The 13,024-nt window shown below is 39.6% G+C and overlaps 1 protein-coding gene across 5 annotated transcripts in view; it reads left to right on the top strand.

Moving 5' to 3' along the window:
• The window catches only part of RALGAPA2 (Ral GTPase activating protein catalytic subunit alpha 2), a 330,652-nt gene that overhangs the window by 267,022 nt on the left and 50,606 nt on the right, over positions 1-13,024 (top strand). Inside the window, exon 38 of one of the 5 annotated variants that reach the window (XM_063659356.1) lies at positions 7,244-9,578. The exons of the other annotated variants lie outside the window; for them this stretch is intronic. The gene's annotated coding sequence lies outside the window, so the exon portion shown is untranslated. Of the gene's footprint in view, positions 1-7,243; positions 9,579-13,024 lie in introns of those variants that run through there. 5 annotated transcript variants of the gene reach the window in all.

Here is a 13,024-nt window from a genome sequence, read left to right as displayed (position 1 = left end):
GTGAACACTGGATGTCACTACCGTCTTTGAATGGCTGTGACCAAGTGAGAGGCTGGAGAGTGAAGATCTGTCTTTCCCTGGACCACTGAGGCCAAAGGAGCTTCCCCTAGGAATTAGCTTTGGAACTACCCCTGTGGCATCCTTGGAAGGCAGAGTGGGGAGTCAGGAAAAGCCCCTTCAGTTCTTTACCTGGCCTTCCAATCCTCATTCCATTCCCATATCTAGTTATCTTGATTTTATCTGTGGATTTCAGGATACAAAGTAGAGTTAAGGGCTGATCTGAAGAAAGCAAATATGTGGGAGACAAGTTTGAACCAGGGTTTCCGGCCACTGTTGTGTGCTGGTCCTACAAGGAGCAGGCAGCAGTGGCCACGAGTGTCATGCCTGCCGTGTGTGAGAGCCTCAGCAGCTGCCTGCCGGTCATAGAGGACTGGTTGCCAAATTCAGACATGCTCGAACTCATTAGTGAATGACACTGTATTTTACACAAAGGTCTGTCCTGGGATGTAATCTTTGTTTCGAGCTCTGTGGCCTTTTAAACTCTGTGCTGATCATCTCACCTTTAAGGCCACTTTCACTAGCTGCACCTCACAGGCCACTGCATCCTTTCCATTTTTCACAGAGTACAGATATCACCTCCGGAGAACCCCTTAAGTTGAGCTTAGCTCACAGGAAAACTTCTGAGAAACAAATTTTTCTCCAAGAACCAGGTAGTTCTCTCTCATATTTACACACATCCTGCCCTACGATATAGAGGTGCAAGGTGCATTTCTTGCTGGAGATGATCATTCAGTAAAGTGTCATTTACTTAGGGCTTAAAAAAATCTTGACAAAAAATAATCAACTGATTCTGATAATCTGATAATCTCATTCATATTCCTAGACACCAATTCTGAAAAGTCTAAAAGCATTTTTTTCATTAGTGTACTCATTCATTCAACAAAATACCCATCGGCCATTTCCTGTATGCCAGGCACTGTGCTGTTGCTGTGGGTGCACAAATGGAAGGCCCAGTGCCCACCCTGGAGGGACTCTTTGTTGAATACAGAGCACATTAGGGAAGAGAGCAGTGCACAGTTTCCTCATGGCTGTGATGCAGAGTGCAGCCCAGAGCCTCAAGGCGTCCCACAGAGGGCCTGTGACCTGGCAATTGGAGGGCGAATAGGCGTCACAGGGACTTGATGGAAGAAAGGAGCGTTCAGAAAAAGTAAACGACTTTCAGCAGAAAAGAGCCTTTGGTAAACCTGGAACCATCAAGAAACTTAGTGATCTTGGAGCTTCAGATGCTGCTAGGAGCCCAAACCCACCCCCCGCAGTAATCAGATTGGGGTCCACAGCACCCAGATGTGCACACATCACTCCCTCCACTTCTTATCGCTGTCTCATCTCACTGTGTCTGCCAGACACCTTCCCCCATGCCATGCCATAGACCCCTCACTCATAAGGAGATGTGCTACTGTCTTATGTTGTGTGAGAAGAACAAGACCAGGAGGTGAAGCTGCTTGGAGCTGTCCTCTTGGGTCACCTGGAGAGACATCTGTTTACTTAGCTGCACCATTCTTTGCTCTGTCCCAAGCACTAAGAACCTCACATATTTTATTCAGTTATTAAGCAATCCTATCAGGAAGGCACAATTATGATCCTATTTTAATGTATTATGCAAACACAATGCAGTGTCTTAAAACAACACAATCTATTATGTCACAAACTTTTTTATATTTAAAAAATATAGTTGAGGGAACAGAAGCCCAGAAAAGTTAAATAATTTGCCTGAGGCCACACGGTTTTGTGAATGGTAACCAGGACCTAAACCGGCAGCAGCTGCTCCACCTGTGCCATCAACTCACTGCTCCCCACCACCCCAGTGCCTGGTCAACACCTCTCTATTAGGACCCAAAGATGCCTGTGGAATTTTACATGCATTTCAGTGCAACATTTTAAATCATGTTGGATCTGTTGGTCGGATTTATAACTTGTGATTTACAGCTGATTTTGATAAGCCACAAATACCAGTATCATGCTTTAATGAGACTGAAGGCATGAACGAGCAGATTCTACTCTTGAGGCTGTTGTGGGAACATGCCGGCCGACATTGCACTCACCCCTCTGAAGGCCGGCATTGTCGCCAGGCTCATTAGCATCCACGCTCCTCGCTGGGCCGTTGCCGCTTGCTAGCTTACCAGCTGTTCCTGCTGCTCCGTACAATGTCGGATGTGTTCAGCTCACTGGGTTCCTGTCCTCGCCGCCGGGAGGAGACAGCCCTTCCTCTGGGGATACCCACGTGGCTGCCTGTCAGCAGTGGCACCGAATAAAGTAATAGACCTTCGCATGGCATATGGTGTCTGGATTCGTACAAGATGCAAAACTCTTCTGCAGCTAATGCACGATGACTCATAGCATTGCTAATTTTTCGAACAAAAGCTGACTTCCACACCCACACTTTTAACCCCTCCAGCTAAAACGTCTTGAGTTGCAAAGCTCTAGAATGGTGACTTTTGGGTCACTATATAAAATTTGTTATACTGACTGAAAGCGTATGAAACGACTTGCTTTACTTTGGATTGAAGTTATTTTAAGTTTCTATTTTAAGTTGATTTCCTCTCTATATGGGGAATTTTTAAGCTTTAACTTTCAATTTCTTTTTTGCATTGGAAGAGTCTAAACAGTTTGGTAGATTTATTTTAAAAGCTGTTATTAGAAAATCGTTCAGAAGGCACTGTATTAGTTGAACACTTGTAATTGTTTAGTAGAAGTTAACTTTCTCTTTTAAAAGCTTCATAGAAACTACTGCCTAATGCTCTTATCAGTTCAGGTGTGGAGCATTTCGAGCTCACATTACAGTATTTTAAAGCTATAAGAGAATGTTGATTCTTTTGTGGAATATGATTTTGCGTAGTCTCTTCTAGTATACTAAATAAAGCCCACTTAAACAACCAAATTCTAGCAACAGAAATGTAGATTATAAATTTGTATTAAAATGCCCATTTTTCAAACTAGAAAATAAATACATGGGATCTTCTAAAAGAATGTCCCACCTAAACTTTGGATCAGTTGTGCTAATGGATAGCTACATTTAATCTGAGACTTTAAGTACTAAAATAAGGCAGTTATTTGCATTTACACAATCAGGCCTCCCTTTGAAGTAGTGATCAAAATATTGGTTCTTTTATAAATAACCTTTTATTGAACATTTTATTTAAACATTTCAGAGTCAAGAATTGCCACCATAAAATGATTAGGCAGTTTCTAATTATGGATCAGTAAGTGTTTTGTAGTCAGTCTGGCACGTGAGCACTTTTGCAATCAGAATTTGGCAAATGAATGAATTTATAAAGGAACTTCAACCTAGGAGGGTAATATAGATTTTTTAAAAAATAGATTACTTTTTGAAAGCCCAAAAGATGTCTTTTGGGGAGCAGGCTAGAGACTCAGAATTGATGTTTCATTTTGGTTTCATGTTTAAGTCTAAAGTTTTTGCTTTCTGATCTACCGATAGGAATTCAAATGCACATCTGACTTATAAAGGGCATTCTATTCTCTGAAAATGAAACAAAAATATATAAAATTTCTAAATGGGCCTCACTTTCTGTATTCCAGTTTTGATGCCATTTTTCAAGCATGCTCTCTAATTTTGCTCTTTGCCATTGGAAATAAGCTGATGTGTATTTGGTGTGCCTAAAAATTTATTAGGCACTTAAAATTCTCCACGTTTGGCATATATGAGGATTTCTAGTTTTGCTTTCACTGCCTTGAGTTTGAGACCTATATTTGTTGTTGCTCCTACTAGTACTTTTATTTTATCTTATTACCACTCATTTTTATGAAATGAGGGCAAAATTCATTGGAGTATTCAAATAATTACCTAAGGACAGAAGTGGAGACGCTGCTGAGCCTGAACTCTTGGTCAGTAGTTAGTGTCTGCATGTAACTGATAAAATGCTTTCTCATCAGCCAATGGACCAGAGAGTAAACTCAGCTCCAAAAGGCAGTTTGGAACATCAGTGCACGATGTGCAAAAGCACAGGCTGATCACAGGCACTCAGAAGGACTATTGGACCATTATTCTCACTCTTGGCGACAACCCTGCAGAATGGGACTGTGTTAACCCACAGATGGGGAGAGTGAAGCTCGAGGAAGCTGGGTCTTGGCCTGGGGCCCACAGCCAGGGCAGGGCTGGGATGAGAGCCCAGACCAACCTGACTCTGTGGCCGCCTGCTGTTTCTCATTTGTGCACACTTTTGACCTAAGAATAGGAGACCATCAAAATGATATAGCTTTGAGAAAGTGAAGCAATTCCAATTAGTTTTAGCTTGTTCTCTCATTATTGTTACCAAGTGAATCCTAGCCTTTTAAACCTTGATTGTATGGAATAAATATGAAAACAAAATTATCGTAAGTTAGGATGGAAAGTATTCCCGTTTTGATACCATGTGCACATCTCTTATACCTAAATACATGTAGCTTCCAAATTAAAAAGCGGTGAAAATATTAAGTTTAAATATTCTTACTGGCATATCTCACTTAGAGTCCGTCCCAAAATAAGCATCTAATTGATGTTACTTAGTGTGCTTTTGCCTTGAGAAATAGTTGAGGACGCAGTTCCATCACAGTGATTTTTCTGTCTTTTTGCTAGCAAGATATTTATTTGTATATGTGGAATCCATTTATATTCTACCTCTCTCTAAAATAGATTTGAAAGAGCTTACATAAAGGCCATGTATAATGAGAAAGAGAAAATCAAAGCCCAGGAAGTGAGGATGAAAATAAGAGCATCATCTGAAGGCATACAGAGAATCCACAGTCATGGCTCTGGCAGCAGAGCAGGGCATCCCCATTGACTACTGCTGACCTCTAATGCTTGCTGTAAGGTGTGGCTACCACATGTCTTTGGGCCATTCTTGTTCTAAAGTTGTCAATTACTGTTAATGAAATTATATTTTGTATAAGTTGGAAGACATAATAGGTCATTCTAACGAAATAAGTTCCAGACAACAGCATATATTTATAGGAAATTTTTAATATCAAAATGATTTCTATTCTACCCCATGAGTTCAAAAGATATCTTTGGAGCAGACATGCAAGTTCATGTGCATCACAAGCTAATTAGGTCCGGAAAAAAAAAAAAAAGTTAAGGGCTTAACAATAGCTGAAAAAGTGAAGAATTAATTAGTGACAGGGGGAAAGTGTGATTGAAAAATAATCTTAATGCCCACATTAGCTGGCTAGCTGCTTTTGCTAAGCCTTTTAGTTTAAAAAGCCCAAGTACCTGACATTTTGCATCTGTTTTTCTGTGAAGATAAAAGGAAACTTGAGTGTCTCATTCTCAATAATGGATTTTATGTGACAAAAAGGTTTCTGCTCCCTTCATTTCCATGGCCAGGCATTTTTATATTATTGCCCCACTGACTGTCATTTCATGTTTAACTCTTTGTAGACTCGTACAGCTTTCCTCAGCCCTGGGGATGGTCTGGGATTGAATGATGTCAAAGGCTCTCTGTGTACTAGGTACTTCCATGCATGTTGGTCTTCTTGTTACCATGTTGCAGGACTTGTTGCCCTATAATCCAGCTCTTCTCTCAGGTTTGTTTACTTGTGATCACTATGTAATCATTCATTTTATGGAGCTTCATTAAAGACTGCAAACCTCTGTCCCAATTTAGCGTCATTCAAGCGTAGGTAGCATCCATCTGCTCCACCCGCACTGTTTAATTAATGAACTTCATAATGTGTTTTTGCCTGTGAAAAGCTCTCTGTCTCCTCAGGTTGTTAAATGAGATGTGCATTCCAGGTTTTCTGTGTTAAGATTCTAGAAAGCCCGCCATGGGAGGTGCTAATTATGGACTCACCAAACTCCTGTTAAGTCGTAACTTGAAGGCAGATTTACCTTTTTTTTTTTTTTTTTTTTCAATATGTATTCATAAACCCAAAGTCAGGTCGCTTTTTGAGTAAGTAAATCACTGGTCAGTTTTCATAGTCATTCTTTTCACTGAGAGTAAAGATTAACATTTTTTAAAGCTATATTTTCTTTCAGTACCCTAAAAATATACTTGTTACTTTGAGGTTTTTCCTTCTGAAATTAAAGTTGTAGAAATGCTTGAATGTCAAAAATGCTATTTCTGTTTTCCAATATCTTTCAATAGAATTGCCTGGGAAACTTTGTAGGGTAGATTCTATTAAAAATAATGGAGTAACAACTGTTTTTCTTGGAAAATAGTAACACTCAAGTAATATATTTTTTAAATTTCATTATCTGTTTAATTATTAGTGTGTTGTAAAATTCTGTCTGGATTTATAGGTGTTTTGTTGGCACCTCTTCAAAGACCTGATAAATTTGATATTATATGGCAGATAGCATAAAACTAGCCACGTTCATTTACTTAACACATCTATTAACTAAGACCAGGAGCTTAATCCTGATTTTTAACAACCGGACAACCTATGGATTATCTGCCTTTTCTTAAAGACTATTTAACATTGAGATTAAGCTACACTCTACTCTGTCAAGTACTCTCAAGTCCTAGAAAAAATTCTTTCTGTCTTGAAATATGATAGAGTTCTACATTCATGTTGTATTCAGCTCTTTTCATCACAATATTAACTCTTATTCCTATAATGGTGAAAAATACATCTGAATATTCATTTTTCAAAAACAATTTTTACTTACCCCCATCCAAACTGGGGAGGGACTATATTTGTGTTCTCATCTACCCATTATAAAGTTAATACATTGGAAAAAATGAAAGTTAAAGTTGCTTCACATTAAGTACCCCATGTTCCATGAGGATAAAAGCAAAAGGGATTAAGAGTTGGAAGAATAATTGGAGCACAAGGAAGGAAGAATGATGCCCCCTTTTTTCTCTCCCTTCTCTAACATTTGTAGAATTGCATGCATCAGCGACCTGGCACATTGCTGGCTATACTGATGATGCAGGGCAGAGATCCTCAGATACTGTCGATGTGGCTCAGTCCAGTAGGCAAGAGACTGTCCTACCTCATCCCCTCTACAGGTGCCCAGAAAAAGAGCTTCATGATGACAAAAAAATGAGAGACATTGCGAGATGAGTTCCGCTTCTTATTTTATATTGGGTTGAAGTGCACGAAGTTGTTGATATTTGACTGTTTGACCTAGTTAAAAAAAAAAAAAAGACAATTTGATATAATTCAACCTAATTTTTTGCATTACAAAGCATAGAGAATATGTGAATAGCAACTTTGTTTACTAACCAGAGGAATCTGTGCACAGGTGCTGTGATGAGGGTTTAGCTGCCTTGACGGGACATCTGCCAGACCTCAGGATTGCGTTTGTGAAACTTCTCTGGAGCCCCTTGCTGTTGAGCTCTCTGCATCTTGAACCATTTTGGTCTCTCTTCGGGACCATCTTTTTCCTTTAGTGTTGTGTTTGTGTAGCTGGTTTCTCTGGGCATTGTGCCCAGTGAATGTTATTTTTGTTTATTGTATGCAGTGTCTCCAATCCTGTTTTCATGATAAAGTCTTTAAAAATCAATTAACAAATGAAATACATCTTTGCCTGGGAAACTTTTGAATTGCTTGCCATGTTAGCAAATTCTCAATACTGCCACCAAGTCAGACAGCTGACCTCCTTCTGGTGCTGGACAATGGATAGCCCCCTTCCTTTATCAACCCATTGAAAAAGAGACTCAAACCACTTTTATCTTAATGAAATGAAAAGCACAAATGGAAAAAAGTTATCTTTGCTTTATATGCAATTGTATTAAAAGTTATCTTTGCTTTATATGCAATTGTATTAAAATGTTGAAATCTACAAGCAAGGTAATTAAAATGCTATCCCTGCCAATCAGCTGAGAAATCAGTTTAACTGGGGTTTGACTTCATGACAAATGGGCTATCAAACTAAAACTTAGCAGAACTATGGCAGCCTGAGAGTTCCAGAGTGGAATTTGGCCTTAGAACATTTCCTAAGTGTGAGTTTGGGCACAGCCAGCCAAAGAGGCTCGGTGACTTGTCACTCCAGAGAATGCATGCAGTGTCCTCACCCTGTCATAGCCTCAGACACATTTTGAATCTGCAGCAACTAGTTCAACCCAGTAAGTCACTCACTTTATCATTTATGTAGAACCACCAGGCCCAGTGGAATATTTGCCCTCTGCATTATACCTGTAGCTACGCAGGTCAGCTTTGTATAACCCAGGGCAGTGCTGAGCAGTGCAGTGTCATTCATCTCTTTATGCATAGTAATGCATTTGCTTTCCACAGCAGTCCTGCAAAGCCAAGGTACTGTCATTTCTTTTGCTTCTGGTGGCTGCTGCTCTCCTCTTCATCATCATTCTCCTCTCCTCCTTGTTGATTTCAAAACCTATTTAGATTGGTGCAAAAGTAATTGCAGTTTTTGCCTTTAAAAGTAATGGCAGCATAATAGTTTGAAAATTTACCTCTTTCACTGTAAGATGATGTGGTGGTTTTCAAAACAAAAGATTGATAATCTGCCAGCATATGTGTTTAACTAATTTATAATATATTCAGAATGTTTTTTCATTTCTCTAAATGTTTTTCACTTTTTTTTATGTGAAACCCTCAAAATGGGGAAGTTGAGAGGGGGATATCTCAAATTTTTGTGTTTTATGTGAGTTTTAACAGTCCACACTTACTAACTAGAAACATATACATTCATTCAGCAATCCAAGGAGGTCACAGTTTGGGTTTCTATGAAGAACATATGCTCAAGTAAGAATATAAGATTTTACTAACCACAGCTCCTGTTAAAGACGATTTTGAAAGAAAAAGAAAAAAAAAAAAAAGTGCCCCAGCAAGAGAGATGGTACTTTAGCTCTAAGAAGAAAATGGACTATGTTTGTAAATTCAGTCATTAAAAAAAAAAAAATGTTTTTTCCAAAGCAAATGTGCATTGTTTAGTGCTAGCAGAGTGCATTAGTTTTGGCTCTGAGTCCAGCTTTTCAGAAAATGCTTTTGAGTTCAAATCTTACAGCTTCTTTCAAAGCAGTTGCTGGATTTTCCAGTTTTTCTTTTTAAGATTATACTTCTTTGCATACTAGTTCTAAAAATAGTAAAGACATTGGGCAATTAAATTTATTTATAATGAAAATTACACGGAAGTGTAATTCCTAAGAACCTGTTTGACCATTAATCAGAAGTGTTTTGGCGTTGAGAGGAAAGTACTGTTGGGAGGCTATGCTGTAGATCCCTTTACCCATCCCTGGCAGGCAGCCATGGAGAAAATAGCCTAGTTGGGTGGGTGGGTTGATTGGCCTTTTTTTGTTATGGTTTATTTTAAAAACAAGAGTTTGAAGAAGCACCCATTTCTGAGTAATGTGGACTAGTCAGGGCCACAATTGGAGCCAAAGGCCAGATTAGATTCTGCGGGGGATCTCCCCAGCTTCCAGTTCCAAGAACAGAGTAAATGTCATTCAGTGGCCCCCATACTCAGAACCAACATCTGACCAATATATTTACTCCATCATCTGCCCTTCTGCCATGCAAAATTCAGCACTTTGGGTGTAATAGGCTTCCATCTTCATGAATCTCCTTGTGAAACTCAGGCACTTATGGAATAGTCAGACATTACATTCGAGCATCTCAAGTTACAGTAGGTTCCCCTTATCTACAGGGGATACATTCCAAGATGCCCAGTGGATGCCTGAAACCTCAGATAGTACCAAAACCTATATATTCTACATTTTTCCTACACATACATACCTATTATGAAGCTTCATTGTAAATTAGACAAAGAGATTAATAATAACTAATAATAAAATGTAACAATTATGACAATATGCCAGCGTCACTACTTTTGCACTTTGGGGACATTATTGAGTAAAATAAGAGTTATTTGAACACAGGCACACGCAACACAGAACACAAGTGATACTGTGGCTGTTGATCTGATAAGTGACTAATAGGCAGCGGCGTGGACCCGCTGGACAAAAGGACAGAACAGTGTGCAGTTTAAAACATGAATTGTTTACTTCTGGAATCTTCCATTTAATATTTTCAGACCTTGCTTGACTGCAGGTAACAAACTTATGGAAAAGGAAGTCACGGAGAAGGTGGGACTGGCTACTGTATTAAAATTAATGTGAAAAATACCAAGTGTTGGTGAGACTATAGAACAACTAGAACTCTGAAATGCTGCTGGTGGGAATGTAAATTGGCTCAATCAACCACTTGGGGAAACTGACAGTATTTGCTAGGCTAATCTGCAATGTATCAGGAGAGGAGTTATCCTTCCAGTAAGGGGGAGAGTGTCTGGAAAGCAGCAGGAAGGTGCTGGTGATTTTTTTATTGGGGTGCTGATAACTTGAGTGTGTTCAATTTGTGAAAATTCATTGAGCTTTATACTTCTGTGTACTGTGTGTGTGTGTCTGTGTGTGTGTGTGTATTTGTCAATAAAAAGTTTTAAAATTTCTTGAAATAAGTAAGATCTCCTCAAATCGGGAAGCCAGGTGATGTGCTAGGGTGTAGGAGAGCCCCAGGAGACACATAGCGTACCTTTGCAGATCATCAGCAGTACTTGATAGTTAATCATATACAATATTTTTGTATTAAAATAAATGCAAGCCATGAATTTGCATTCCTTTTTAACACATATCTGACACATTTCTTGCTTACAGGCCCCTGGAGGTCCTTCTGTCTCATTCTGTGGTCCTGTACAGAGGGGAGGATTCCAGAGGAAGTGTGTGTGTTGTGTTGCCATAAACCATGGTTCCCAACTCTGGCTGCACACATAATCACATGGGGGGTTCCGATATTGACTGATGCCCAGCACCCACCCCACAGATTCTGGGTAACTTGGTTTGGAATGGGGGCCAGGCATCAGTGCCGATTAACCACCAGGTGATTCTCATGCGCAGCCAGGAATGAGAGCTGCTGCCCTAAGGCATTAAGCAGCCCCTTAGCAGGGATTCACAGATGCCCAAGGACTAGGAAGAAAGGATTGCTGCTGCTGTGAGAGATGGGCTGGAGATTCCCCCATGGTTTCCTCCGGATCTGAGAGCGGAAAATAGTGGCTAACAGCTATCCAGGGCTTAGCTTTTGTTGTGCACTGTACTAAGCACTTCATGTGGGCACCACTGTGTTCATCATTTAGCCATGAGGAAACAGGCCCAGAGGAGTCACATGACTTCCTCAAGCACTTTATAATGGTTATGGTGGGCCTGGAGCACAGGCATTCTGACCACAAAGCTGGACTCCAACTTATGAGGATGTCATGTGGTAAGCCTTGCACAGCAGCCTGGCAGGCAGAAAGAAGTTAGGGATGCTGGAAGATTGAGGTGGCTGCAACTATAAAAGACAAATAGCACCAGCTTCACAATTAGGGGCACCTGGTATGGGACAGCCAAGGCTCAAGAGGGATCCAGAGATACAAGGGGAAAAAAGTGAAGATCAAGAGGCACCTGGAGACATCGTTTCATAGTTCTCCCATGCCCCCAGAAAATAATGCAATGTCAGAAGAGTCACTATCTGGACTATCTCAGTTTGAAGCCATTCATTCACTGGAGGACTGCTTCCCGCATTACCACCCAAAAACGTGCTTTTTCTGCATCCTTCCTCATCCAGGAAATGAATGCAGTCCTCTTCAAATTGCATCCCCACGCCACGGTAGTTTTACAGATCCTTCTGGTATTACAATCTTACCTTTTTAGACCTTTGTTAATTGATCAAAGGGTTAAAAGTATAAAAACTATGCAGCTTTAAGGAAAATGTGGATATTAATGCCTTTCTTTAATCTATAATAATGACTGGTTTTAGTCAGAATGCTTTAAATGCAGATATTGTAAAATCTCTGCCCTTGTATCCGTGGTTAAGTATCATGGTCCATTGATAGAGCTTTAAAAAGTTCAAAGGCTATGCTAGCGTATCTTTTGTCTCTTCATCTTTTAACTGTAAAGAAAAAGATGTCCTTGTATCAAGCCTTAGCATTTATGTGAAAAATGAAATTGGGTTCAGTTCGTGCATAGATTTTTAGAGAGATTAAAGTGGGCATCACACAATTTTTCTCTATAAAAGGCTGCCTTTGATGTGCCTTCTGTCTGTTCATACAGAAGTGTCAGCCATTGTTTTTCAGCAGTAGAAGAGTGTCCGCTTGTCATCAGCACATTCTAATACCTTTGTGCTGGAGCCTTGTTCAAGGTGGATCTTATAATTCAGAGATAATGTTACTGGAACCGTGCATTGTAACACCAGTCTGCTTTAGGAAGATAAATGCCAAGGCAAAGCCAAAGTGTTTATCAAAAATGATCAGGGAGCAAAACTAAAACATTTATATTTGGATGTCTGATTACAATCCGTGCTCTAGATATTTCATTAGCAATATAACACAGTTATTCTTTGGTGCTTGCTTTGAGTTTTAATTTGTTTGTGCTATTTCACTGCAAAGGAAATGAATGAGATGGTTACATTAAGGGACCCAGAGTAGCTGAGTGTATGGCCGTAACTTGAATTAGGCTAAGATGACAGAGAGCAGAGTGAAGATGCCTCATGGCATCTGAAAGTGTAGAACACTCCCACCAAGTATCTCTTGGCCAATCTATAAGTCATAATTTAGTGAGCTCTTATAATGTGTACAATGTGATACATATTTTATGTGTACTTTACCATCACTAGAAAGTAGGGTTGTTGTCCCATTTTGCAAGAAAGAAGTGAAAGCACAGAGAGAAGCTGAATGACTTGCCCAAGATCTCTCAGCCAGCAAGCGAGAGGCGAATTCACACCCCGGCTTGGTGCTCACTCTCTTAGCCACTGCTGTCTGTCTTCCAGCTGCATTGTCACTAATTGCTAAAAATATTTTCACAGACTACTTTGAATGTGCAAACCAACTAATATTTATGCCTTTTTCTCTAAATTTATTCAGATACTCTTTTTCATTTCTGAAAAACAGTAAATTTTTTTTCTTAAATGAAAATGAAATCCAATAGAATTTCTTTCTTTGCTTGTCTTATGTTCTTTTTGATAAATAATGTATACTTCAGGATAATTTCACTTTCTGTTGATGCTGCCTCTAAATTAAAAAAAGAAAAATCCTGTTTTA

The sequence above is a fragment of the Pongo pygmaeus genome, chromosome 21, assembly GCF_028885625.2.
Source record: "Pongo pygmaeus isolate AG05252 chromosome 21, NHGRI_mPonPyg2-v2.0_pri, whole genome shotgun sequence".
NCBI classification, from domain to species: Eukaryota; Metazoa; Chordata; class Mammalia; order Primates; family Hominidae; genus Pongo; species Pongo pygmaeus.
The sequence above is the reverse complement of the archived record's forward strand: the minus strand, read 5'-3'. Positions and strand labels throughout refer to the sequence as shown.